Below are 26,085 nucleotides of genomic sequence, written 5' to 3' on the forward strand. Positions count from 1 at the left end.
GGGCGGTCCAGCTTCTAATTCAAAATCAGGAACTTTGAGTTTCTTCCAGGTCTGGAGTTATTTTAGCCTTTTGTGGATATATATCATATTTCCGAATAAGGTAAAAACGTGGGATATATTCCTTTTTTTGCTGGTTTTTGGGGTCATGTTTTGCTGGCTTATTGATTACTTTATCGATGCACTTTGGAAGTTTGATGAAGTGCATCATCAGATAAAAACGGTTCTGAAAACCGTTCTGAAAACGGTTTTGTGAAGCTCCGGTTGTCCCTTTTTCGACTGATAACAGGTTTTCTGTAAAGGTTTTGTGGTTTTGTTTTGTTGCTGAAACACGATTAAGTATGACGCACGTCTCAAAAGAAAATATTGACTTGGCCCGTGGTCGCTGGCGGTAACGAAGCGCACAATCATTTTTTTTGACCGATTACCTTGGGTGTTTTTCGGTTCTGAAAACGGTTTTGTGAAGATCCGGTTGACCTTTTTTGATTGATAACAGGTTTTGTGGTTTGGTTTTGTTGGTGAAACACGATTAAATGAGATGTGAGTCTTAAGTAAGTATTGACTTAGCCCGTGGTTGCGTCCTAAATGTGTATTTTTCAAATGTCGTTAGCATGTAATTTTTCATACTAAAGAAACAGAGCTTTGCTTCCCTAAGCAATCTTGTCTTTCTTAAATCTCAAACTTTGTCATTTAAAGTCGCCAATATTCTCCACAGTTCCTTTTGTATGTATTCTGTCATCAATATTTATTTGTACAAAAAGGTAAAAGGCTTATCTAAAAAATCTTGTTGGGTCTGATACCAAATATTGAAGATTAAGGCATTCCACAAACGAGATTAAAGTTTAAATATACAAAGACTATCAATACACTTAAAATATTTATATATTCAGTAAACAAACACTAGTTCTTTGTATATAATTGGAATACGTACTTGCTGTTGTAGGATTACTGTATATTTAACGTATAATGTTCTTTCCTGAATGAATCACAATGAATAGGTATGGATACCAGTTAACACATTGCCATTTTGGCCACATTTACACAATATTTTAAAATCTACACTAAAATTCTAAAATTTCAATATGTAGTACAGAAAAGTATGTTTTTCCCCTTTTCAACAACTGATTTATAAAATCCACCATGTATAGTTATTATTATTTGAGAGTCAACACCTACTGTAATTGCCTCAAAGGTCTTGTTGCTGTGTGACTTAAATCTTCTCCTTAGAAAAACAAACAATATTCATGGCTATTGTGATAGAAATGAGTCTTGTCACCTCCGATGCACTGTTGAATTGTCAAAAAACAATTTGCACTTTCTCTCCATATTGCTGTATCCTCTTCTATTAGCTTAGAAGTGAGAAGCATTCTTCTGATTCTCTACAAACTTGTTACAGTACTTCAGTAAAGGAAGAAAATGTCAGCAGATACTATAAATGTATCTGAGTTTCTATCATTTCACTTCTTCACTTTCACTACCAAACAGCTGCATTGGAAAGTATAACTGAAGGAGAGAACATCGCCCTGAAACACACACCATGACCACAGACTTCAAAATATATATAGTTAGAAAAGAATGTTCGTGGTGTCAAAGTTTTACAACAAATTAAAGACTAGACTATAATTTCACAAACCTGACAGTGCAGTACATCAATTACTGTACATGAAAAGACTTAAATCAAGAAAAGTATCCACATAGTATAATATACATTAGTTAAAAAGATGTGTGCTTAATCTTCTTGGCAATTAGATTTCAGAGACATACAAACATAGCTGTAAGGAAGATTCTGGACTGATAACATTTTATCTGCAGTGTTGTGCAAAAGAGAGAGCGGTAACTGAGCTCTTTCTAATGGTGGTGGAAAGTGGTGACTTTCCATTTCAAGAGCATATAAAATTAAGGAGTGTCAGAGGCAGAGTATAAAATCTTAAAAGTTTTTTTTCTTTTCATTAGGATGACTTTTTGACACTAGAGGAGCAAATGGGGGGAAGATGAGCCTTTTGATACCTAGCACCTACAGTATAGCAGAAAAAAAAAGTTAATAGGAAATGTCGGTGTCAATCATGAGCTGCATCATTCAAAACCTTTGCTCTCTGGCGGTGATTCACATAGAAAGGATCTACATCCATCTCTCTGGTTTCCTTGCACTTGTTACCTAATTATTTCATTGTTTCGTTTTTAGATCTTGGGGATGAAAATGTCTGGGTAGCTGAATTAGTAATTGGTAAATATATTGTCTGGAATTCTAACATCCATTAAAATACATTGTGAATTCGGGGAATTCGATAGCAAAATTTCTTCTTATTGTGACCAGTGTCCTTTTGCCTGTTTGTGTCTGTTTACAGTACTTAATACCAAACTAGCCATAACAACAACAACAACAACAACAAATAATGAATAAGAATAATTAGCTAGCAGAATGGTTGTTGAAAGCATACTTGCACTACATAGCCACAATTTTTCATTCCATAGCTAACAAACCATAAATTAAAAGGCTACCTCACTGCATGTTCATACACATGATGGATGTGATGTGTCCCTGTAGTGATCTCAATGTAATGGACCACTGAACAACCCTGAAGGTGGCAGCAGTATGTGTTGAAGAAAGGATACACAGAAGGCGGTGTGAGACTACAGAGCTGCCGAAGCAAGCCGGCAGGCGTGCCGCGGGTGCAGAGCTGTAATCGCGCCTCGGACATGAAAAGCAGAAGTACAAAAGGGAAATCCGGGGAGAAGGGTCGAGTTCGCAAGAGGACCGTAACTAGGGAAGGGTATCGGAGTCCAGGTCAAGCATTGGAGACCAAACAAGGCAGAGGACAATCCAATAATCATGGTCGGGAAACAAAGCAGAAGAGTCAAGATGGAATAAGAATACAAAGCCCTGGGGAAAAATTCACACGACCACAGGAAAAACAAACACCAGGTCACAGAGCCAAAACTAAGACCGAGTGCTGCAATGATGGCAAAAACAATATAAATACCCTCCTATTAAGGAGATAAGTGCTGTTTCATTATAGCATGGTGGTACTGACAACCTGCATAATCATGTTGTCACGGGAATGGGCAGATGAGACAATTGATTGGGAGATTGACCGCTGGCCGTAGTGTATTTTCTAACAGATTTCTACTGATGAGGGTTGTAGTGGTAGATGGCTGAGTAGGGCAGACAGTCAACAGTCTCCAACTCCTCCTAGAAGATTCACAGGTGCTCCTGGGTAAAACAGGGGATGTAATCCCTCCAGCCTGCCCCAGTATGCTCCAGGGCATCTTCCCAGTGTGACTTGCCTGGTGTATCTCCAGCAGGAGGCTCCTGGGGGGCACCCTCACTAGATGCTGAACTATACCTCAACTAGCTGCTCTTGATCCAGGGAAACCTGCACTCTACTCTAAGGTCCTTCCACATTGCCAAGCTCCTAACTGTAACAGAGTCACCTTAAAGGCCCTACAGATAAACCTCAAATCACTGCCTTGTACCGGCAATTTCATTCGTCCTGTCACTTCCCAAAGCTTGTGACCATAAGTGATGAAAGGGACATACATCAACCAAACATCCAAGAGCGTCATTCAAAAATTCAGCTCCCATTTCACCACCACAGTCTGGTACAGCTTCTGCATTGCTGCAGCCACTGTGCCAAATCAGTGGTCAATGTCAATATCTGCTGTACTAGTAAACAAGGCCTCAAGGTACAGAAACACCTCCACCTCTAGAGGCTGTTCCCTCCCCCCCCACACACACACATAGAGAGAGCAAGCCAATCTTTTCCGGGAGAGAACCATGACCTCAGATCTGGTGGTGTTGGCCCTCAACACAACCACAACGAACTATGCTGCAAACCATTGCAAGCCGGAGACTAGAGTCAGATGAGGCAAAGAGGACAACATCATGGACAAACAGCAGAGATGCAACACATTTAGATTCCCTAACTGGATACACTCTAAACCTTGGCTGTACATTAATATGCTGTCCATGAACCTGAGAACAGTCACAAATAATATAATCCATCTATATATCCATTTCCTTTAACCACTTGATCCATAGGGCTGCATTAACCTAGCAGGCATAGTAGTACTGGACACCCTGGATGGGACTCATGTAAAAGTCAGCTTAAATCACATGACCAATTCTTTATTTTTCTTATCATACTTGTACAGTTTCAGTGCTTGTTTTCCACCTGTTGCGACCATTGAAATAATCATTTTCAACCACTGAAATGTCAGAGAATCTCAATGTAATGAAAAATTTTGTAACCTTTAATTTAGGACAGTATTCAATAAACACAAGTACGAAGTGTTTAGATAAAAAACTGTTAAATACTCGGCATTCTATCAAAAAGAATATTTATCTGAACATCTTATTTTACTACCAGTAAAACAAGTCAATCATTATAAATTCACTGTCAGTTAAACTGTACGACTGAGTCCTGAAATTTGAATTAAACAGGCACTGAGATTAGTGATCATAATCACCTTTAAAATGTGTTTGAAGAAATATTAAGCAAAAATCCAGGCAGTTATGAGTGTACAGCAACTCTCCATGTTTTTAATTGGCAGGGTTTGTGTTTATTTAAGGAAAATAGAACTGAATGAAGTTAAATTGAAACAGTTGTCATGTGATTTAAAATAAATACCGAAATCAAAGAGTCCTACATAATGTATCTGAAGGAAAATAGCAGTTTTGTAAAATAACTATAAGAGATCCTTTGTAAATGTCACTAAATACCCCTACTCTCACTTTTTAATATAAAAAATCTAGGTCTTCTTCAATTAAGCTTTTTAACAAAGAAATGATCATGTTCAGTACATATACAGAACTGTAAATGGACATTAATTGATGACAATACTCACAGAACTTCAACATGGATTTTGTTATAACATTTTGTTGTAACAACTACTGTACATAACGTTAACAACTTAAACATAATCCTCACATAAATTAACCCACCACCAAACAAACGAAAGGCAGGCTTGGTCTGTCTCAAGGTACAGTTGTAGCCCATTCACTTTCTTTAAGAAAATAGTATTTCATAACTTTGTGAAATGTAATTAAAATCCCCATCATTCCACTTTGTACCACCTACAATTTCATTGCTACTTATTTACTTAAAGTTATGACTCAGCTATTTGCAGCTCATTAAAGAAACATTGACTTTGCTCCGGGCATAAGAAGACAAATGATTACGAAACTTATATGACAATCAGATAGGTGAAATCATATATTATTTGTCTTATAGGATTTTTATTATAGGATGTCTGCTTCCAAACAAATATGATAAATAAATAAAAAACTTATATTTACAGTATATAAGAATATAAGCCAATGTTTCTATTCGTCATACAGGTCAGTGAGAGGATAATGTTTTTTTTTCCTTAATTCTGACAAAATGTGAATGAAACAAAAGCATTTTAAAAGTGGACCATTTAAAACCGTTTGACAAGCATGACTAACCCAAATCGCCAAGGCACGCATGTCTAGATTTGCATGTCAGAGATTGGCAGATAGAGTGAATTTTCCAAATCAAGATGGTTTGCTACAGTAGCCAAACCTCTCCATGGAATGTTCTGAAAGAAAGGGAAGACTAGCAAATAACTCTGTGAATTAAATCTAGAAAGTTTTAAAGAAGCAGAAAAAACACACCAACTGACAGATACAGTAAGTATACTGTTTCTTTATGAGATAAAATACAGTAAATACATCTGACAGTTAAACTTTTTTTTAAAAAACTTGCACAACCATTTGCTTGTATCATGTTCTCAGTTTTTAGATATTTTAATTAGTTAAACACAACAGTTGTTAAAAATTATGCCAAGCAGTACTTGTTACGACCATGGGCAGATGTCCCTGTCGGGTCTTGTAGTGGACCCTATGCGATGCGGTAAGAGCTGGAGAAAACGGAAGACGTAGTATGGGAAAACACACAGGGGGTTAATAGTGCACAAAATAATAGTGACCGTCCGTGAGACAGTGAACGGGGGAGACAAAGAACGGCATCCAAATTCAAACGAGTCCAAAGGCAGGTCAGGGCACAGTCCGGGAGTCCATCAGCGAGTAATCCATCCTGGGACACGACAAGGTTAAAATCCCCGGGAAGGGCGAAAACACGAACAGACAAAACATGGAGGTCCAAGGGTGACGGGGCGAGATCCTCCAGACCCCGGGCTCGGGAAGCGGGAGGTGTCGGGGATGAGGCCTGTGCCCTCAGGAGACGGACGTAGGGTTTCCTGGTGCTAGGTGGGCCTCGCGACATCCTTACCCTGATGTTGAACCCCGAGGACTGGAGGAGCTGGTCTTTAAATAATACACATCACAAGGTTCACCTGGGGAGCTAACACAATTACAGGAACAAAAACTGGAGTAGTGGAGCGCCCTCTAGGGAGGGATGTCGGGCATGACAGTACTCTTACATCTGTTTTTTTTTTCCCGCATCACTATCCCTATTACATTTCTGAGGGAATTCTCACCACTTAAATGCGTCAAGTCACCAAAGACAGCCTCTTTCGGATCATTTCAGCTGACACTCATGAGGGTAATAAGCAACCAGCTTCTACTCTACCTACGTATATCGCACTGCAGATGCTTGCATTGATAGTACTTAATGAGAATAATATGTGGAACTAACATGAATTACCACATCATCTGTTCAGAGAATGACAACGTAATTTCCAGTTCTGCACAACCTGCAGATTAAAAGCAAAATTGAATGTTAAATCACCAGTACTAAAGCAGCACAGGGATATGGGAACTGTGGTTACCTTCCTCCATGTTAGAACTATCCTCTATTTCTCACAGTGTGAGATACAGTATACAGTACCACAAGAGAGTTAGCATCAGCTAGGGGAATGATGCAGGTTTTACTGAAAACACCATAAACTCATAGACACCTGCCAGAATGAGACAGATCAGCCTGACCAACACAATCCTGAATTCGGGTAGAGCTCTGCATCTTTAAACTCATGCTTACAGCTGGCACGGGAACACAAACATGGGCTATAGATATAAGGATAATACGGACCAATATACTGTAGTACTTAAGGTCCTTATATGCAGCATAACAATAAAGCTCCATATCCATAAAAATCATTTTAATGAAGATTCAGAAGAAACACTTTACATTTATGTGCACATTTACACGTTGTTAAAGAGTATATGATGGGTTTATGCATGGTTTTGGCATTCACTGTACAATACTTCACCAGTGATTTTTGTTTATTTACTCCTGTTCATGAAAGCGTAACTGAATTGCAATTTTGCCTGTGTATCTAGAGGACAGCCTCAAAAGCTCAATCACAAAAATGAAAAGAGATGGGCAATACCGCTGGGGAAATTTAGGAAACGTACAGTATTTTGCATTGTCAGAGACTTGAGGAAGGAATGACACAGAATCCAATTAGATTATTGTATGCTAATAACCCACAACTTAATAGAGAATATGTTATATTTTTTATAGTATGTTACAGTCATGTAGTGAAAAGCATTATAAATGTAACATGTCATAATTGAAAACGATATGATTTTCATCTATATAAATACTTTAACGTTAACTTTTAGAGATTGTCAAATGCTATACAAGCTGTAGATTTATGACACAAGCTCTGTGTCAAGCTACAGATGTTTTGTGGGCTTCTGTCCCAATTGTCTTGTATAGCGTTGACAAGTATGTACCATGTGTTCATTGAACCCTAAATGAGCCCTGAACGCGACACATGATCCTAGTAATTCCACCAAAGTTCAATGGGTTTCAAGCCTCAGGAGTGGGGCATGCATAGCTTAGCTGTCACAGTCTCATGTCACAAGAAGGCAGCTACATGAAGAGCATAAAATCCTGAGCTGTTTTACTGAAATGTTGTTTCATCTAGATGTGTCCGTATGGAGGTCAGCAAGTAAAGTCATAGGACTTGATCGAATTCTACATGATGATTGTTTGCCAGAGTTTCTGCTATTGATATACTGATGCCTGATGCACAGGAACTGGCAGACTGAAAAGGATCACGAAAATGGAGCAGGATGAAGTGTTGATTTTGGCAAGAGGTCATGACTCATTGTCTCCCAAATTATGGCCTTTAATTGACTCACTGTTTTTGGCTGCAGTATGTTGTCGGGTTGGCAGTTGCTGGCTTTGAACATGCCAGACAGCAAATGACTTTGCACAGACTGACTTCTGGCTCCAGTATGGTGATGGTGAGAAGGTGCTGTCCTCTTGATAAGTGGGATTCATTTTTTTCTTTCTGTTTTTTCTTTCTTGATTTTAACCAAGTTTGACTTTCATCAAGTGTGCCCAGTCAAATGTGGTAATTTAGTGCTCATGCAACAGCCAGGGTCATTTGAGTATCACGGATTGACAATTAATGAAAAATATTTAATATCCAAAATCAACATTTTTATTTTTCCAAAAATACATACAGTATGCATACAGAACTCTGTCTTTCCTCAGCCTAATGTTGTAATTTTCTTCTTTGGTACACAACTGAGAGAAAAATGAATATGTCAGCAATCTCCCTAAAATGTTTCACATTATTGTTTCCAAAATACTTCATCCTTGACTTTTCTTTTGCCTTCATAATACAAAAAAACTTATTGCACTCTCCTTTTCTCTATCTCAAACTTTTTTTTATTTTAAAACTCATTATGGATTCATTATGGATTCAAAGTAAATCAATAAACATTTGATTCATTTAAATTAAAAAATATTATTGTCAAGTTGAAATTTTTACTAGAGTACAATGTCAATGTTTTCAACATTGATAACATTTGGCTTTTTCAAAGGTGAAGTACATTATTTGTAAATTGCTGCATATCTACAGTATATTAAACACCCTCTACGTATAGTTTGCACAAATATTGTTACCTTTTTCCTACATTAATGTTTTGATTTCTACCTTAATTGTTTTTTAGAGCTTGGTGACAGGATAAAACCCCTTGAGATGTGTCAACTTGTTTTCAAGGGGCTCCTGTAAAATAAATTAAAGTAATTGTTTGTAAAAGCACAATTCTGGTTATAGTGGCAGTAGTATGTGAAAGATGTGCGTGAAAAACATACAAATGTAAAATATTATATCCCGATAAAAAGAGAAGTAAAAAAGGAATAGCCTTGTTTAAAAAAGAAATCTCAAAGAATTATGACTTCAGAGAGTAATATCAAAAGTCATAGAAATGAGGCTCAGAAAGAAGCATGACAAAGAGATGATTCTTCAGAATAATTCTCTAGAGTCTGTTACATCAGAAGAAAGCCACTGTAAAGGTCTCTTTATTGTGTCAAAGAGAGACTTAAAAAAAGAGCTGCTGTAAATTGGAGGCTATCAAAGTGACAGATGGCACATTGCTGACAGAGCAGAAAGAGATCATGTGCAGCTGGAAACAGGACTGGGAAAATGCCTATGGACATATTGCCCACTTTCACAACATCGCCAGAATCCTCACCCATCTCCTCAATTCCCTTTCTCCTATGGGGGGAAAACAAATTTAAAGAGCTTTGCATTCACAGAAAGAAAACACCTGGAACAGCTGTCTCCCCCAGGAAGCATCTAAATATGCCATCAGGAACCACCTGGAGAACCGCTGGAGGAGTGTGGGGTCTTTTCCTTCTGTTCCTGCAAGAAGAGGCTGCCTAGCGATGGCAACATCTGCACAACAGTTTACCTCATATCCTGTGCCAACCAAACAAAGGTATACTTTAAATTAATTATGCCAGCAGCTGTATTTGCGCTTCATTGGCATTTATGAGGCTTAAGCTTGTTGAGCCCTGTCACGCTAAATTCCCAAACGGTTTTCAACTGGCAGAGTTGGAGTGAAAAATCCTAGGCAAAATGTTTATTTAAGGGATGTAAAAAAGAATAACATTTTACATTTGCAATATAACATTTAAAGTCCAGACAGAATATTGATTGAAATGTATGTAGAAGCCTACTGTACCTTACAGTACAATTCGAACAAGAATTTAGTTATACATGAATGTACTTTGCTATTCCACAGCTATCTGAAATATCCAATACAAGAACTAATAATTAGCATACCAGGGGAAGAATACGGATAACCTTTATGAAATGCAATAAAAATGATCATTTGTATAATATTAATAAATATTGATAATATCTGGATATTTGTGCACCATGGTTCATTGAACACTGGCATTAAGCACTTGGCGACTGTTTTGTGGGGAAACTCACATAAAGCTCCAGAATCAATAGACCGTCCAAAAATAGCTTTAGTAGTTCAGCCACATCACCAGTTGAGTCCACATCAGATAGATTGAAACCATTGTTTTGAAGGAGTTTTACCCAGCTTGCAGTCCTCATGAGATGAAAAAAGGCTAATGGAGTGAATTCAGCTTTGAAATAAAGTGGTTTGTAAGGTATTGGGCTGGAAAGCTTGGAAAAGAGAACTTTTTTCTGCGTTAAATTGTTGCAACTGCAACAGAAGAAAACTCCACAAACCTTCTATACAACAGGCAATCTAATCTCTGCAATCTAATTATTTTGATTCCTGTTGGCCTAAATACAATGTGGGACATCATAGAATGTATGCCATGGCCTCTAAAATATAAATAAGCACACATGTAGTCCTCCACACATATTGAGATAAATGTTCATGTCAGAGTTAAATGAGATATTCTTTAAAAAGCGCGGAAGTATGTTTTATGTTTAAGTCCATTATGTAATACAATGAAGCAGAATTAATAACACTCATTAATCAAGCTTTCTTCTTTTAGAAGCTTGTTCTCTATATAAATTTCCTATTTTCATGAAATCAAAACAAACCCATCCTTATATACATCCACATTCATAAAAACATTTATTACAGTATAACTGGCATGTTAAATTTACCCTCTTTTTTCCTTATGTGAATGGAACAGTAATTCTCAGGATTCTTACTTAAGTTATTAAAACCGGTTTATTTTTTTACTTTAATTTAGTAACATAAGAGTTTATTTCCTGTTTTAAAAAAATAGGTGGTCAGCATAGCAAAGGGCTTATCAACGGAGCCTACAGTATATTCTGATACAGTACACTTTTTCAGTACCCAAGGTAGAAATTAAGTTTCCAACACAGCTCATAGACATAAAAGATCATCAAAACACAACAGACATGACAATTACTCCAAAAACAGACATATACTGTAGCACAGTACATTGACACAGTTGATCAAACTATGCAGTGCACTATTCTTAAAACGAGAACGGTAAAAACAGTAAAAGTCCAAGATAAAAAGTCTTTAAATACTCTGGAGATATTCAGTGCATGAATGGCTGCAGGTAACAGGGATCACCTGAATATCTCTGTGATGCAGCTGAAAAAAGCTAAAAAATGACCAATGAAGAGGCTATTGTGATCCAAAATCACTGTGGAAAGGATGCCACACATTCCTACTATAAGTGTGGGCTTCCTCAGGATAACTGCATAAACTAGCCACCTCACTCTGATAAAACATAGCCAGCATCTTACCACGAACATTATTTATTCCTTTGTAAATATTTCTAATGTCTCCATCCTAAACATTACTATATTTGCTTTAGGAGACAACGATGTATTTTCAGCCAGAAGACGCTTTTATTTCAGTTAATTCATTACAAGACCACATTTCAGAGCGACTCTTGATTGAAAAAGTCATTAACTGTCAGTATATTTACTGTACATTATTAGTTATTTTTTATTTGGAAAAAACAATAAAAAGTTCAAAGTCGTAATTTAAGAGTAATAACCTAATTTTTCAATTTCAAATGAAAGGTTTGACTGAATTTGGCAAATAAGCTTTAAACTACAGTTTGATTTAAAAGCATCTCTTGTTCAATATCAAGAGCAGAAGAAAAAAGCAAACAAATATCTTTTTAGAGAAATAGCAAAAAGTCTTTTTTGCAATGTCAGTAGATACAATTTACTCAAATCTTTTCTGTCATTCCCTCTGTATTAACTTATACTCTGGTACATGTGAGAGGCTGTAAGAAGTATGTAACATTGATTAAAAATGTATGAGCGTATTTATCATCCAATCACTTTCAGTGTGCTTGTTTGCCTTAAAGCAGCTGTTGCTCTACGAAATAATGCAGAAATGGAAAACGAAAAGCGACTCAATGAAAAATGAGGCAGTTTCTCATCCCTGCACAGTGCATCTGATCACTGTGACCTTTGCTGAAGCTAACTAGTAAGAGAAAAGGCAAAAGGTGAACAGAAAGGAAAGGGACATATGATCCTGCCAGCTTGTTTTGTATCATTATGATGCTCTTATTAGAAAATATATATCTTCCAAACCTACAATATATTTTCTTCAGTGTCCACTTGTGTCAGCTTGTTCATCTGAAACCGAAGTAGAAGGGTATTAATCTAAGAGTAATACACTTCAATTTTTCATTTAATCTAAGAATATTTTGGGTTCCCACGTTCATCTTGAGGATGCTGAAAAACTTGTTTTTTTGTTAACTTTTTCTTGCTTTGGATGATTGAAATCTAGAATTTACATTACTTACAGTACACTGCATGAGTGACATTTAATGTACAGTAATTTTCAGACATTGTGCATTTAATGTTTACGTGTACAAGTATATGCTTAATGAGAAAGAATTACCGTTTATCTGATATCCTTTCAGAATGGTTGTTTTCTTCTCACTTCTAAATATTAATAATTAATAATACCTTACACTTACATAGTGCTTTTCTGGACACTCCACTCAAAATGCTTACAGGTAATGGGGACTCCCCTCCACCACCACCAATGTGTAGCCCCACCTGGATGATGTAACAGCAGACCGAGTGTGGCAGTGCTCTCACCACACATCAGCTCTCAGTGGGGAGGAAAACAGGGTGATGAAGCCAGTGCATAGATGGGGATTATTTGGAGGCCATAAGGCCAATAGGAAATTTGACCAGGGTAACATCCCTACTCTTTTCAAGAAACGCCCTGAGCTTTTTAATGACCACAGAGAGTCAGGACCTTGGTTTTATGTCGCATCAGAATGATGGCGCCTTTTTACAGTATAGTGTCCCCGTCACTATACTGGGTCATTAGGATGCACATGGACCGCAGGGTGAGCACTCCCTGCTGGCCCCACTAACACCTCTTCCAGCAGCAACCTTAGTTTTTCCCAGGAGGTCTCCCATCCAGGTACTGATCAAAATCAGAATTGCTTAGCTTCAGTGGGTTGCCAGTGTGAGTTGCATGGTGATATGGCTGTTGGCCATAATGGCCATACATGCAAGATTATAACAATCCAGAAGCCTTCTTTCACTCTTATTTCTTTTAGAGGTAAAGGAATAGTTGTACCATTAATTAAAAAAAAAGTATTTTCATTATGAATGGCTTTTCCGCAGTGCTTTAATTAACACTTCTTACCATCCTGGTTTTGAAATGCTGTATGCAAATACAATAAGTCAATAAGAGCATTTCAGGTCTGTTAGTATTACGTCATGATGTCTAGGTCTCTACTTATAAAACGAATTGTATTGTATCACATGTGTTTGGTTATTGTGTATCGGATTTGGTAAAGCGAAAACAAGCGGCAAACAAATCCAGCAAATGACTATATCAAAATGAAGTTAAAAGGTGTGACTACATATCAATGTTCAAAATAAAGTCCCAGTGAAAACATAATTGGATGAAAATGCTTTATTATGAAAACAATTTGCTTTACGTTTCCCTTTATTTTTATTCGCACCACATTCTGCTTTTGTAGAAAACAGTTTCTCTAGTAATATGGAAAACGATCATAGCATTTCTTGTTAGTTTCCCTTGTTTAATCAAAGACACTGGATACGCCACAGACTTATACTAACCTCAGTTGCTTTTACTTTAGGACTCTCTTCAAGCACACTTCTTACACGAGACACTGCCATCAGCATGTGAGAAAACCCTGGTAACTGACACTATTGACTGTATTCTAAAACAAAACTGCTGGCCACCCACCTCGGGTCACTTTGTTTCAGCATGCAACTTCATTAACATAGTAGCTAACATAGTCTCCCAAAGACAATTTATGCTCCCAGGAAACACAGGTTCACTCAAGGAGAACAGTCAAGGCAAACAGTCTGCAACAGTGTTACACAGGAGTCTCCAGCCTAGAGTGACTACCAAGCCAGAATACTGGAGACAACATACTGTAAATAAAGCTACCTACACCCTGGATTAGGTTCTAACTTTGTTAGCTTTGTGGGTACACAGAGCAATATACCGTAAGACACAATGTAAAAATAGAGGTCATGAATGTCTTTAAAATGATCACAAGATCTTATGCAAAATAAGAGAAAAAACAATATGTGTTGCTTTAAAGACCCTAAAGAACCAATAAGTAAGTTTATTGCACTTGAAGGAAAAGATGTGCCAGAGCTGGGAGAGAGCAATTATTACATGGTAATATAAATTATGTATACAATCTAGATTGTTTGAAATATACACAGTTAATGTTTAAAATGGATGAATTTTTAAAATGTTGTAAAGAGTGTAAAATATACGATGCATTCTGTAATATGGTCATTTTTATCATCGTAATTTATAATTTTTATTGTTTTAATTTTGGTATCAAAAGCAGCAGGAGCCAAGAGGGAGGAACCTGGAGCTGTTCCCACCCCACAAGAAACACATGAACCCCTAAACCAACCATGCTGAAACCAGGGATAGTGTCAACTGTACAACTCGTGCTGGCTGGGCTTCAGGTAGGGCACCGGACAGACCTGGAGCAAAGAGAGGGGTTAACAGGTGCAGTAGGGCCAAGAGAGAGGAGCCCAGGCCCAAACTGAACACTAGGGTACAGAAACAATACAGTGGTAAGAAGGACGAGTCGGGACTAAATTAAAGAACATGAAGGGAGAGAAGACGAAGGGCTTCGAATTCTGAGGGCTGTGGTCTGCATATAGACAAATAGAGTGTGAAGTGAAGGCCAGCCAAGGAACATATTTAATCTTTCGTTCTGTTGAGTTTTCATTTTCCTGCTTGTTTGAAGCACAGTCCACATATAGAGTGAATGCAATAGAAAAGCAAAGCAAATGCAAAACAAGTAGTGTATAGTTTTCTTTTGTTCGGTCTTATTTTTCTTGTTTACCTGTTTGTTGTGTGGAGCCAGATCCACATATAGAATGAATGAGACAACGTGAGAATAATGTGAGAGGCAAATGTGAAACAAATAGCATATTTTTCTCTTTTGTTGTGTCTTGTTTTTGCTTTCCTGCTTTCTGTTTGAACCATAGTCCATGTATAGAATTAATGTCATAAAAATACTTGGCGAATTCGAAACATGTAGCATATTTTTCCTGTTCTTTTTCTTTTGTTCTCTCGGTAGTTTGAAGCACTATCCACATTTAGAATGAATGTGAAGAAGCCTGTAAAAAAATAAGGCAAACCAAGAAGCATTTTTTTTTGTTTTGTTATTCTTTTATTGTATATCTTTTTCATGTGTAAATCAGCATTAACCCATCTTTCTCTGTGGGTGTTTCATCACATATAATAATAATAATAATTGCTTACACTTATATAGCGCTTTTCTGGACACTCCACTCAAAGCGCTTTACAGGTAATGGGGACTCCCCTCCACCACCACCAATGTGCAGCATCCACCTGGATGATGCGACGGCAGCCATAGTGCGCCAGAACGCTCACCACACATCAGCTATCAGTGGGGAGGAGAGCAGAGTAATGTAGCCAATTCATAGCAGGGGATTATTAGGAGGCCATGATTAGTAAGGGCCAATTGGAAATTTGGCCAGGACACCGGGGTTACACCCCTACTCTTTTCGAGAAGCGCCCTGGGATTTTTAATGACCACAGAGAGTCAGGACCTCGGTTTTACGTCTCATCCGAAGGACGGCGCCTGTTTACAGTATAGTGTCCCCGTCACTATACTGGGGCATTAGGACCCACATGGACCGCAGGGTGAGCGCCCCCCGCTAGCCCCACTAACACCTCTTCCAGCAGCAACCTTAGTTGAAACTTCAAAGTCTCATTTTTTTTCTGCCAGATGTCTATGCATATTTCCCCTTCATATACAAACAACCACTCATAGAAATAGCACAATGACACATTGGGTAGGGATTTTCCTGTCAGTTACAGCTTATTAATCTTTACCATCACTGAATAAAGAGATTTTTGAGTTTTTTTCCATAATGTAGTTAATGAGAACATAATGTGCCATGTTTTGTAATCCATAATACTAATGTTACTGATACTGCTGTTCTTGACCATATATTTCAGGAAAGTAAGTTCTTTCAAAGGGAGGTGTTTTCAAGTAACTCAAAGATCACTTCTAATGAAATGCTCAGACAAGATCCAACAGACTGCATCCCTTTACAGCTGTGAATTAATAATTCACCTTTGATTTGTAAAATAATAGCTTTAGTGCAGTTAAAGGTGATACTACAGAACAATGATATATAAAGTAAAATCTCTAGACGATTACATTTGAGGGAAAGTGGAGGAAATTGGATAAAGTAATAATTCGATAAGTTCCACCCTTTTAAATGTCATCAGGTTAGTATAATCTCTCTGGGGGAAAATGACAGGGCAAGCTGTGGGTTTGTTTAAAAAAAGAGAAAGCAGAGGCCACTTAGGGTCTGCCACAGAGAAAATATGAATAAAGTATAATTAATTTTTCAAGTCAATTAAGATGATTTAATTACTAATGTGTGTGGTCGTTTTCAGTATAATTGCAAATTATCCCTCTTCTAACCACTGCTGATTTGATAAAAAGCCTTTGTGATATGCTATATCTGCAACCAAATGCAATCTTTCAGTTCATACTGTACAGGTGTAGTGGTTACTTAAAAAAGAACCAAGCAGTCTGCCCTGATTAAGCAACTATCGACAGGAAATAGTGGTATAAAGTAAGTTTTTAAAATTAAATTGAAGATTTTTCAGCTGTCATTTTACTATTAAGGTATAAAAACATTAACATTCTTGACAGTTTCTTGCTTGGATATAGCCAACCAGCAGGTGAGCTCATTAGCAAGTATAATTATGTAGTGCCAAGTATTGGTTTCATTATTGTTCTTTAAAGATGGTGACTGGCAAGTGCCTTTTGGATTAAGCCATTAAGTGTGAACTTCTAAATGTATAGAAAAGTGATCAATGAGAGAATTACAATGTGAACTTTAGATTGTTCAGCGACACCAGCATTTTGCAAATTTTAACCCCTTTTTAAAATGTAACTTACTTTTGTGAATCGTAACAAAAGCTTGGATTTTAGTCTATTCTTTTCAGCACTTTAAAAGAAGTACATGTCATATTTAAATTAATGTCTAACATTCAAAAGGCAAATCACATTACTTTAAAAATCGCATTATCTTTGTGAAGTCTAGCAGCAATATCTGCGGCTATGATATATATGAAAGGCATACAAATCATTCATTTTGATTATTTGTTATCTATTTTTAATGTGCCTGTGCAGTGATAGAGGAGACTTTTACCTTTGTTGTTAAGAGAGCACCACTTATAAAGTGGAGATTATAATGTGTTGAGAGTAAGTGCTCTACTGATTTAATACCACTGTCCTTTCGCAAAAAAAGAGAAAGTAAAAAAGAAATGATGAAAAAAGCAGCCAGTGTTATCCTTAAAGAAAAAAAAATTAGAAAAACCTTCATAAAAAACAAGGCTTTGGAAGTAAAATGCAGATTTTAATTACGGACATGTTTATTAACAGGTAAATGCATTATGTGAAGCTAATACTTGAGAGGGAACCGTGAACCCCCTTCATATCTATATACAGATACAGATTTTTTAACAGTAGATATCTGCTGAAAATAGAATACAATGTCAAGCAAAAGTACAGTGCAAGTTAAAGTATGGACAAGAAATTTAAATTGTATTTTAAAATGGGTGCTGGAGACTGGCAATGTGCAATTGTGAATAAAAGTGAAAAAAATCTTAGCCAACATAAATTTTGAATGGTGGTTGAAAAGAACAGGTTGTTGACACGTTGAGACCAGTCAAAAGAAATTTGCAATAACCCATATCTAGAAAGAAATAGAGCATTACCTAGTAGCAAACAGCATTTCTTACAGGTGTTATAAAGAGATGTCAGAAAAAAATGCTTAGGAGAATGGGTTAAGAGGAAGAGAGTAAATCATGGTAAAACCCACGTTCTTGGCTGAAGAGGAAGTTAATGTCATAGTAGGATAAATGTAGAGAATTTATGACATTTGGAAAGTTCTCAAATTTGGAAATATTTAGTTTAATGAGAAGGACATGTACTGTAACAAGGTGAATATAACCAATACATGGTTAGGCATTTGTGAAGGAATATATTAACAATAGAGTGATTGGCTGTAGGATAAATCTAAAGAAAACTTATACTGTAGCTGAGAAACAAATTAAGGGTTTCCAGCGGCAATTTTTAGGAAACCCTTCAGTCTTCAAATCTGTGGTTCTCCAGTACGTTATTCAATTAGCCCAACATCCTAACAATTTTTTTTATCATGTGCAGTACCAGATGATAAAGCATTGTAATCCAGATGAATCATGATCATCATGAATACTTTATAAAAGGAGCGAGTGTCAGATTGTCATTTAATGCTTGTTAACCTGGCCATCTGCTCCCTGCTTTCAGCTGTGCGTGCTAAGGTGTATGTTAGAAGTGTTGTATACAGCAAACAGATGAATGATTATATAATGCTCAGGCTAGATACAGTACATTGTTGCAGTAATTCTAGAAGGAAAAATATCCCAAATTATTTCTCAATGTATTAACACTTCATTAAGGAGATGGGTTCTCATTCCTGATGATAAGTATTTGATAAAATGGTAAGTAAGTAAGTCTAAACAAATTAATAACTAATAGAAAGATATACAGGAGAAAATTCTGCGCATCGTCTGCCATACCTCACTCCCACTCCATCTAGACACCTCAAGTTGTAATCAACACAACTTCATGCCTTTCAATATTGCTATTCTAACTGCCATAACCTATTATAACCTTGTTGTGCATAATGTTTCACACATGCCCTGCTAAGGGATATAACTTGACATTAAGTATTCATCACATAAAAATGTTCTGACAACATGCTATGAATACTTAAAGGCAAGCTATGTCTATTTGCACAGTATTCAGAATGAATTAGTGACTCCCCTGCACCCACACACTGACATACACAGCACATTCATAACACTCTAAACTGTTGAAACCTTTTGTTTTCATCTCATTAGCCTGTACCATCCAACTTTTTATGTGATGATTCACTTAACCTGTGTGTAGCCAGTAGACCACGCTAATGTTCCATTATTCTAATAATTTCCAATTCAGTACGCAAACGACTGAGTTTCTCAGCAGTAAAGGACCTTAATAGAATCACACTGTCAGGTAAGTGCTCGAGAAGTTTCATTGCAAACCTCCAAAAATCAGATATGATGTGATACTATACATGTACAGTGAATGCAAAGCTATTCAGAAACCTTAGGGAATTTGTACAGATCAATTTAGGGAAATTAATACATGCTTTTTAGCATTGGCCAAGCCTTTCAGTGCATCTCACATCCCAAACACTGGCAGGCATTGCACCCTTTATCAATATAAACAGACCACGATTTGTATTAATTGTGTTTGCCATGTTGTTTTAGTAGGATTGATTCAAGTCTCTTCAATTTGTGGTTTCTTATTGCATTTGTGTCTTCTCAGTATTCCATAGAATTTCGCTCTTCGTTTAATTTTTAATGTGTCAGAATTGTTGTTGAAGCTAATGATGTGATATGTTTTTAAATACATAGACGCAGAGCTTTGTTTTGCAGCTTTCCTCAGGGCATATCAATAATGAATTCTGTGAATTAAAGTGAATTCCAGGATCCTCCACTCTAAAGTAGTCATGATACTGGGGGGGGTCTGGGATAGCTCTAATGTGATACATAAAAAAATATTTGGAGATTTTAACACACGTTTGGGATGGATGACACCAGCCTAGGTCTTATTAACCTCTGCTACTTTAAAATCATAATTATCAATCAATCAATGTCACTTCCCGCTAAGGTATAATTGCCATTCTATACCAATCTCTCTTATCTGCGTTGGTTTTCTGTAATCCTCCTCTATTCTATTTCCACCTTTTCAGTTCCCCCTTAATTACCTCCTTGCTCTGCATGTGGGTCCTAACTTCCTCATCCAACATCCAGGTGGTTGGCCCTCAGACAGGTGGATTAAGCCAAAGCTTCTTTTGTCAAATTTTAGAAGAAAATATTTCTACATGCATTTTTTACCATTTCGTATACTTTAGTAGTCCTTTAGTATACATATTTTTCTTATTTCACCTTAATAACAAAAGTAATGCAACATGCATACCTCACTTTGAACATAATTCAGTTAATCTGACCTGAAAAAAATAGCTAAAATCATGTTTTGAAAAAAAAATTCTCCAAAGATGAACTAAAAGTGAGAAACTGGCCATTGATCATTTCCTTCTGAATTCAATGAATGGATTTTTAAAATCTGTATAAATTCTAAAACTATATAATGTACATAAGAGAGATCAGGATACAGAAAAAAAAGTAGAATAGTTTTCTGCATACATTTTAATTTTAAATATTTAAGGCTATTTTCAAGAACAAATCAATTGATTGGTTTCTACACAAAAAAAAAATCTGCTTACCAATTTATACGTTTGGTAGCAAGTGAATATCTTTGAATTTTTGGCAGTGGTAGCTCATGTATTATGAGACATACAGACTACTTGCATAGTTACAGCATAGAAAAACTTTGAAATAGTAATGAGGAGGCTTTTAAGTTGGTGTGTGAAGTGAAAACTCAAAAAGACTAAAGTCTGGAATACGATGTATTTGAATGTGTTAAGCATTTGTTTCACTTAGTAAACACAAGCCATAACTTTAACTGCCCATATTGCAACTCCTCCCCCATCTTTCTCTATAAACGTCCAACCTAAATAAAAACATGTTTTACAATATGCATTCAAAGAAAATAACAACTTTGTTTTTTTCTTTAGCAACACTGTATTGTTAGGGGTGCATTAGCTATTGCTGAGCTATACTTATATAAAATCTATTCCTGACACTGACAGAAAGTCTCCTGTCACTAATTGCTGCAGCGGGAGGCCATACAATGGACACTGAATGTACTCATATGTGACGTCAATGTAGTTGTCTATGGTATCTTGAAATGTGTATCTTTTGATCTAGAGAAAATCATCAAATGCAGAACTCTGAAAAACATGGCTGTTACAATAATTGCTGTAATTTTAAAAAGTCCTTTAAATTATAGAAAAGAATTTAAATTCTATGAAAATGTCAATGTAAAATGAAACAGACTATGTTGAACATTTTAACAACAAAAAGATCAACAGGCCAATATATCTGTCTTAACTTAGTCTCTAAAATAACTTATATGGTGTCATCTTTTATGACTATAAGAAAACAAAAGTTCAATTGATTTATAAATGGCGAAATGTCATGTCTAGTCAAATCCGATTCACTTTAGTCAGGCTTCTCATTTTGAATAAGCTGATTTGAAAACCATGGTCCTTTAGCAATATCTGTGAGGGAGAGGGTCAATATCAAATAAATTTGTCCAGCAGGCTGCAGGAGGCTTAATACAATCAATAGATGCACATGTGTCAAGATGTACTTCATAGAATGACTTGCAGTAGGAGAAGAATATGAGTTTTAAATTTCAAAATCACTCAACGTATAACTTTCAGTGTTTCTTTGAAAATATCAGATTCATTCCCCACTAGAAATAGAAGTCAATTCATCTTGCCAGATGAGCTGTTCTAGTCTTTTAACATCTGCCTAAACCTCATAAAAAGCACTACACTGTCATAATAGTTGTTGTAATTATCACTCCACAACCAGTGTTGTGGTGCTTCTTTAAGAGAGCTACACAGCTCCTTTTCCTAACCACAGTATTTTAAGGGCAAACTCATTTTAGAATTTATATCCAGCTCTTGATTTCTTATATTCGAAATTAACACCGAAGACTCTTCATGGGCCTAAGAGCTGTGTGTCTAAAGGATTAGGTGGTAGATGCAATACTCATACTCCTAATATAATGTTTTGTAGTCAATTTGTCTGTTTCTGGACCCACATAGAACCCAAGAATTTACCTCTATAATCTTATTTTTAAAATTATTTGAATAAATCTTAATGTTCATTGTGTTACAGCAGAGAAGAATGAGCAGCCCTTATTAAAGCCTACAGTTGAAAGTGGGAGGTTTGGTTTCATTCAGCACAGCTGAAAGGTCTAACTCACTTCCAGGATATAAAAAGTGTCCTGCTTTATGAACTGAATGGCCTAATAATTAAATCAAGTCATTTATTCTACTACATACACAAAAATCCTTTCATGTGGCATTACCTCCAAAGATTTCAAAGAATATGTTTAATCAAGTCCATTCTCCAAATTTTTGTCTAAAATGATGTGGATTATGGTAATCAATCATTTGCACAGTTCCATCCACTGCTCTTGTAGACAACACAGTGGATTTATGGGAGCATACCACCAATGCAAGCTTTTTAACATTGATGTTTAAAATAGAAGACATGCACTGAATGATGTAAATATCTATTTACTTTTAAGAAAAAAAAACTATTTTCAGATTTCAAAGGATCCATTTCCTAAGGAACCTCTAATTTATTCAGTTGCACTTCCAACCACAAAAGGCAACATCTGCTGTTATCAAAAGAGATTGGCTGTATTCCAGTCATTTTAATCTCCCTCTTAGGACTTAGTTATTAATAAAGTTCATTGTATGATGCCAAATTGTCATATATAATATGATGGCTTTTAAGCGTTTTATTATTTAAGTTATTTTTGGCAAAATCAGAATAGAAAATGCAAAAGCCACATCAATAGAACATTCATACTTGAAATTAATGTTTTGATACTAGCAGTTGACAATGAATAAGTGCTGATTAATCTCACCCAAATGAATACATTTGTAGATTTAAAACTAGAACTATAATTAATGCAAAACTGAAGATTCCAAAATGAAATGTGCAGTGTGACATATTTGACTTGCTTTTATTTTTTTAGCAACGTGTTTGTCCTCTTGCTTCACATTGATGATTCAAATATAGTATCCAGAATAGTTACACTAAGCGTGGTAGGTACTGTATGAATTGGCATTAATATTTCGACCTGATGAGGCTCCTGCGTGTATCAATCAATTAACACATCCAGGTTGAACTGCATCCCTCACACATCACGTACCCAAGTCCTGGTCATATCACTACCCAGCTGTGATCGGCATTCTTCTAATGGTGATGCACAGCAGGCTGAGTTTCATCTGGGCAGGGCTGGCATGACTCTCTCAGATTTGCAATTCTGCAATCAGTGCTACTGTCCTGTGCAGCATTATGGAGCTTGCAATGTGTCAGAAATGACTAATGGCTTTTTGGATGGTTGTGTTGGAGGATTAGATCTGCATGTCTCATTCCCTCCCAAGTGGGTACAAGAGTCATTGAAGGACGGTTACGTCATGGAACAATTCAAAATGGCAAATTTGGTGGTTGTATAAAAAAGAATTCGCGATTTCAGACTTTTTCAGTATGATTCAGATAAAGCTTAAATGGAGTATTTACTTCATTTTTATTTTTTTTCCCATTTCTAACTGACAACACAGTCTCAGACAGCCTTAAATTCTTAAACAACTCTGAAAAGACTAAAAAAGGTGTTGCAGATTGAAACAAATCAAATGAATTACAAGCGATATGTCAATAGTTTAGCGTTTAATTGTGTGCTACTTGCAGGATGGTGACGCTGGCTAGTAACACTGTAGGTTTTCCCCTGGGGTTGGGCAGAAATTTAATTTTAGTATAAATTAGATGTAGTTAACTTTGGGCTAAGATTTTGTATTGGCATAATTAGTAATACCTCGGTAGCTAAATTTAAAAGGGGGGTAAATTCACAAATGTTTCCCATAGTATTAATTGCACCAGTTGCCAAAATAGTGGAACATGCTAGAACACTGTTAAATAAATCAGTCCTGCACTGATCACTCTTTTTTCCCACTTGGAGCGACAGATGGCTGACTCTTTTGTACTGTATACGGTTCTCTTGGAACTGGAATTGTGAGACAGGTGTATTTTCAGTTGTCTGGATTTGGATTATGCCACTCTGTCAACAAGGAGCAGGGGAAAGAAAGCCGATCCACATCGCTTTCTTCTCCATCGTACTAACAAACACATCACAGTGGGAGGGCTGACAGTGCTCGTAGGTGCATTTTCATCACGCTGCACAGGCGGCTAAACAACCAGTGTACGTCAACAGGAATGCATCAAACTGGACTCACACAGGATCCCTTTATTTAAAGGTTTATTTAGAAAATATCATGGAAGGCTTTCCGAACATTTTTACAGGATGACACAGGACAAGAGTACTGCAGTAGAACTGGTAGTAGGGAACTAGCTCTCAGCCTGTGCGAGGACACAACCCCTCACACCTCTGCCTCCACCTAGGCCCCTGGCTACATATGCACACATCTGTGTGCTTATCTCCATCCTTTCAATGTACCACATTTTACTGTAGGTATACTGGAAGAAGCTGATAGAAAGGAAACCAAAGGAACAGTGCCTGCCAAAAATGATTTTTAAAAACTTTTATTATACTGTAATAAAAAAAGACCGCAGCAGGGCAAATCAAACTTGATGGAACCTGTGAGCTATTTTGAAATTACCATGTTTTCAAACATCACAAATAATCAGTTGGAAAAGTAATAATCAAAAATAATCTGGGGAAAAGTGAGATTTTGAATATTTTAATCAAGAAACTCACAAAATGAATAATCAAGGGACATTCAAAAGCTTATCACAGTTGTCATGGATAAGGTAAAAAAAAAACTTTCATTTCTGCTCCTTCAGCTACAGTAAATTCTACATGCAGAAAAGTATCTAGCAGATGTGTAGTTAATGTTGTAGTGTTCCTCTGCTCCCTTTTTCTTTTTTTCCTTTAGTGATATTTCGGTGGTTTCCTGTCAAAATGAGTTTCCCTTCCAAATGTCAGACATATCCACCTTTTCTTGTTTTGGCTATGGCTAGAGTGTACTGCTCTTAAGCTCTTTTTCAAAAGACACAGCCGTCTTCGGCTCAGTTAATCTGTGTCAGCAATTAATATTTAAATGGGGATAATGATGCATCTCTTAAATAACTAATTACACTCAGAAAAAAACACGGATACATTCCAGCGTTGGTCATTAAATTGAATTGGCACCATCAAGAATAACATACTTTTTTGGGGTTGAATTGTCCGACAGTTCTAATGTTATAAAATAAAAAAAAACAAATTGGAAAAAAAATATTATTTATAAATAACACATGTATTTATAAATAACAGTTGGTGTAATTTGAGCTCTATACAGGCACTAATACACTGTCAGTGCTCCTTTGCTTATTATACAGTACATGCAAGCATACACTTTTATCAGTTATCTAGTATCTATCAAAATCCTGTTCTATGATAAGTACAAAATATATCAAACATATGGAGAAGAAAGCAAGTACACAAAGACAATATGTAGTGCAGCATTATACTGTAACTGTTGGTGTTTTTTTTTTTAGCCTCAGCCAGGAAGGACTTGTCTGAGTTGTGTCTGGAAAGCATTTCTTCGGCTGCTGGCCTGCAGTGAGAGATTTGATAAGGCTATGCTGTGTGGGTTTGAAATATGTAATTATTCCAGAAAGCAGGTATGGAAAAGTTTGAAATTAGTCACTAAATGCACCTCATAAAGTACTAAAACTGATTATAGAGTAGATGCAGTATATAATCTAGGTATTGTTTTTCATTTGTGCTGTTGTACTACAGTACAATGCAAAAACAGCTTATTTTTTTGTTTTATATGGTTAAATGTAAATGGATTTGATAACAAATACAATTGATATTAAATACAATACTCTGTGAATTAAACATTACTGATTTTATATCAAATAATCAAATCTTCTATTACAAGTTCTTTCAAAAACTAATTCTACTTTTGATTTGTTTCCTCTTTATAAGAATTAACAAAACATTCAAATCTGAGAATAGAAAGTATATTTTTCTGTTAAATGTTGAAATTAGAATTTTAAATTGCAGAATACTTGCCTATAGTTTTTCTTTAATTATTCTGGAAATTGTGGAGGGAAATTTCTCCCTACAGCCAACAGCTCCCATGTTTAAATACTGTACTGTATACTGCATCTAAAGATCC

General features: G+C 36.4%; 1 long non-coding RNA gene across 1 annotated transcript; it reads left to right on the forward strand.

The window, feature by feature from the left end:
- On the forward strand, positions 1–25,828 carry LOC148675928 (uncharacterized). Its single transcript, XR_015940851.1, has 4 exons — positions 1–100; positions 9,477–9,658; positions 14,505–14,631; positions 25,457–25,828. It is a non-coding gene; the product is annotated as an uncharacterized LOC148675928 (long non-coding RNA).
- The last annotated feature ends 257 nt before the right edge of the window (positions 25,829–26,085 follow it).

Source organism: Lepisosteus platostomus, chromosome 2 (genome assembly GCF_059453375.1).
Source record: "Lepisosteus platostomus isolate fLepPlt1 chromosome 2, fLepPlt1.hap1, whole genome shotgun sequence".
Classification (NCBI taxonomy): Eukaryota; Metazoa; Chordata; class Actinopteri; order Semionotiformes; family Lepisosteidae; genus Lepisosteus; species Lepisosteus platostomus.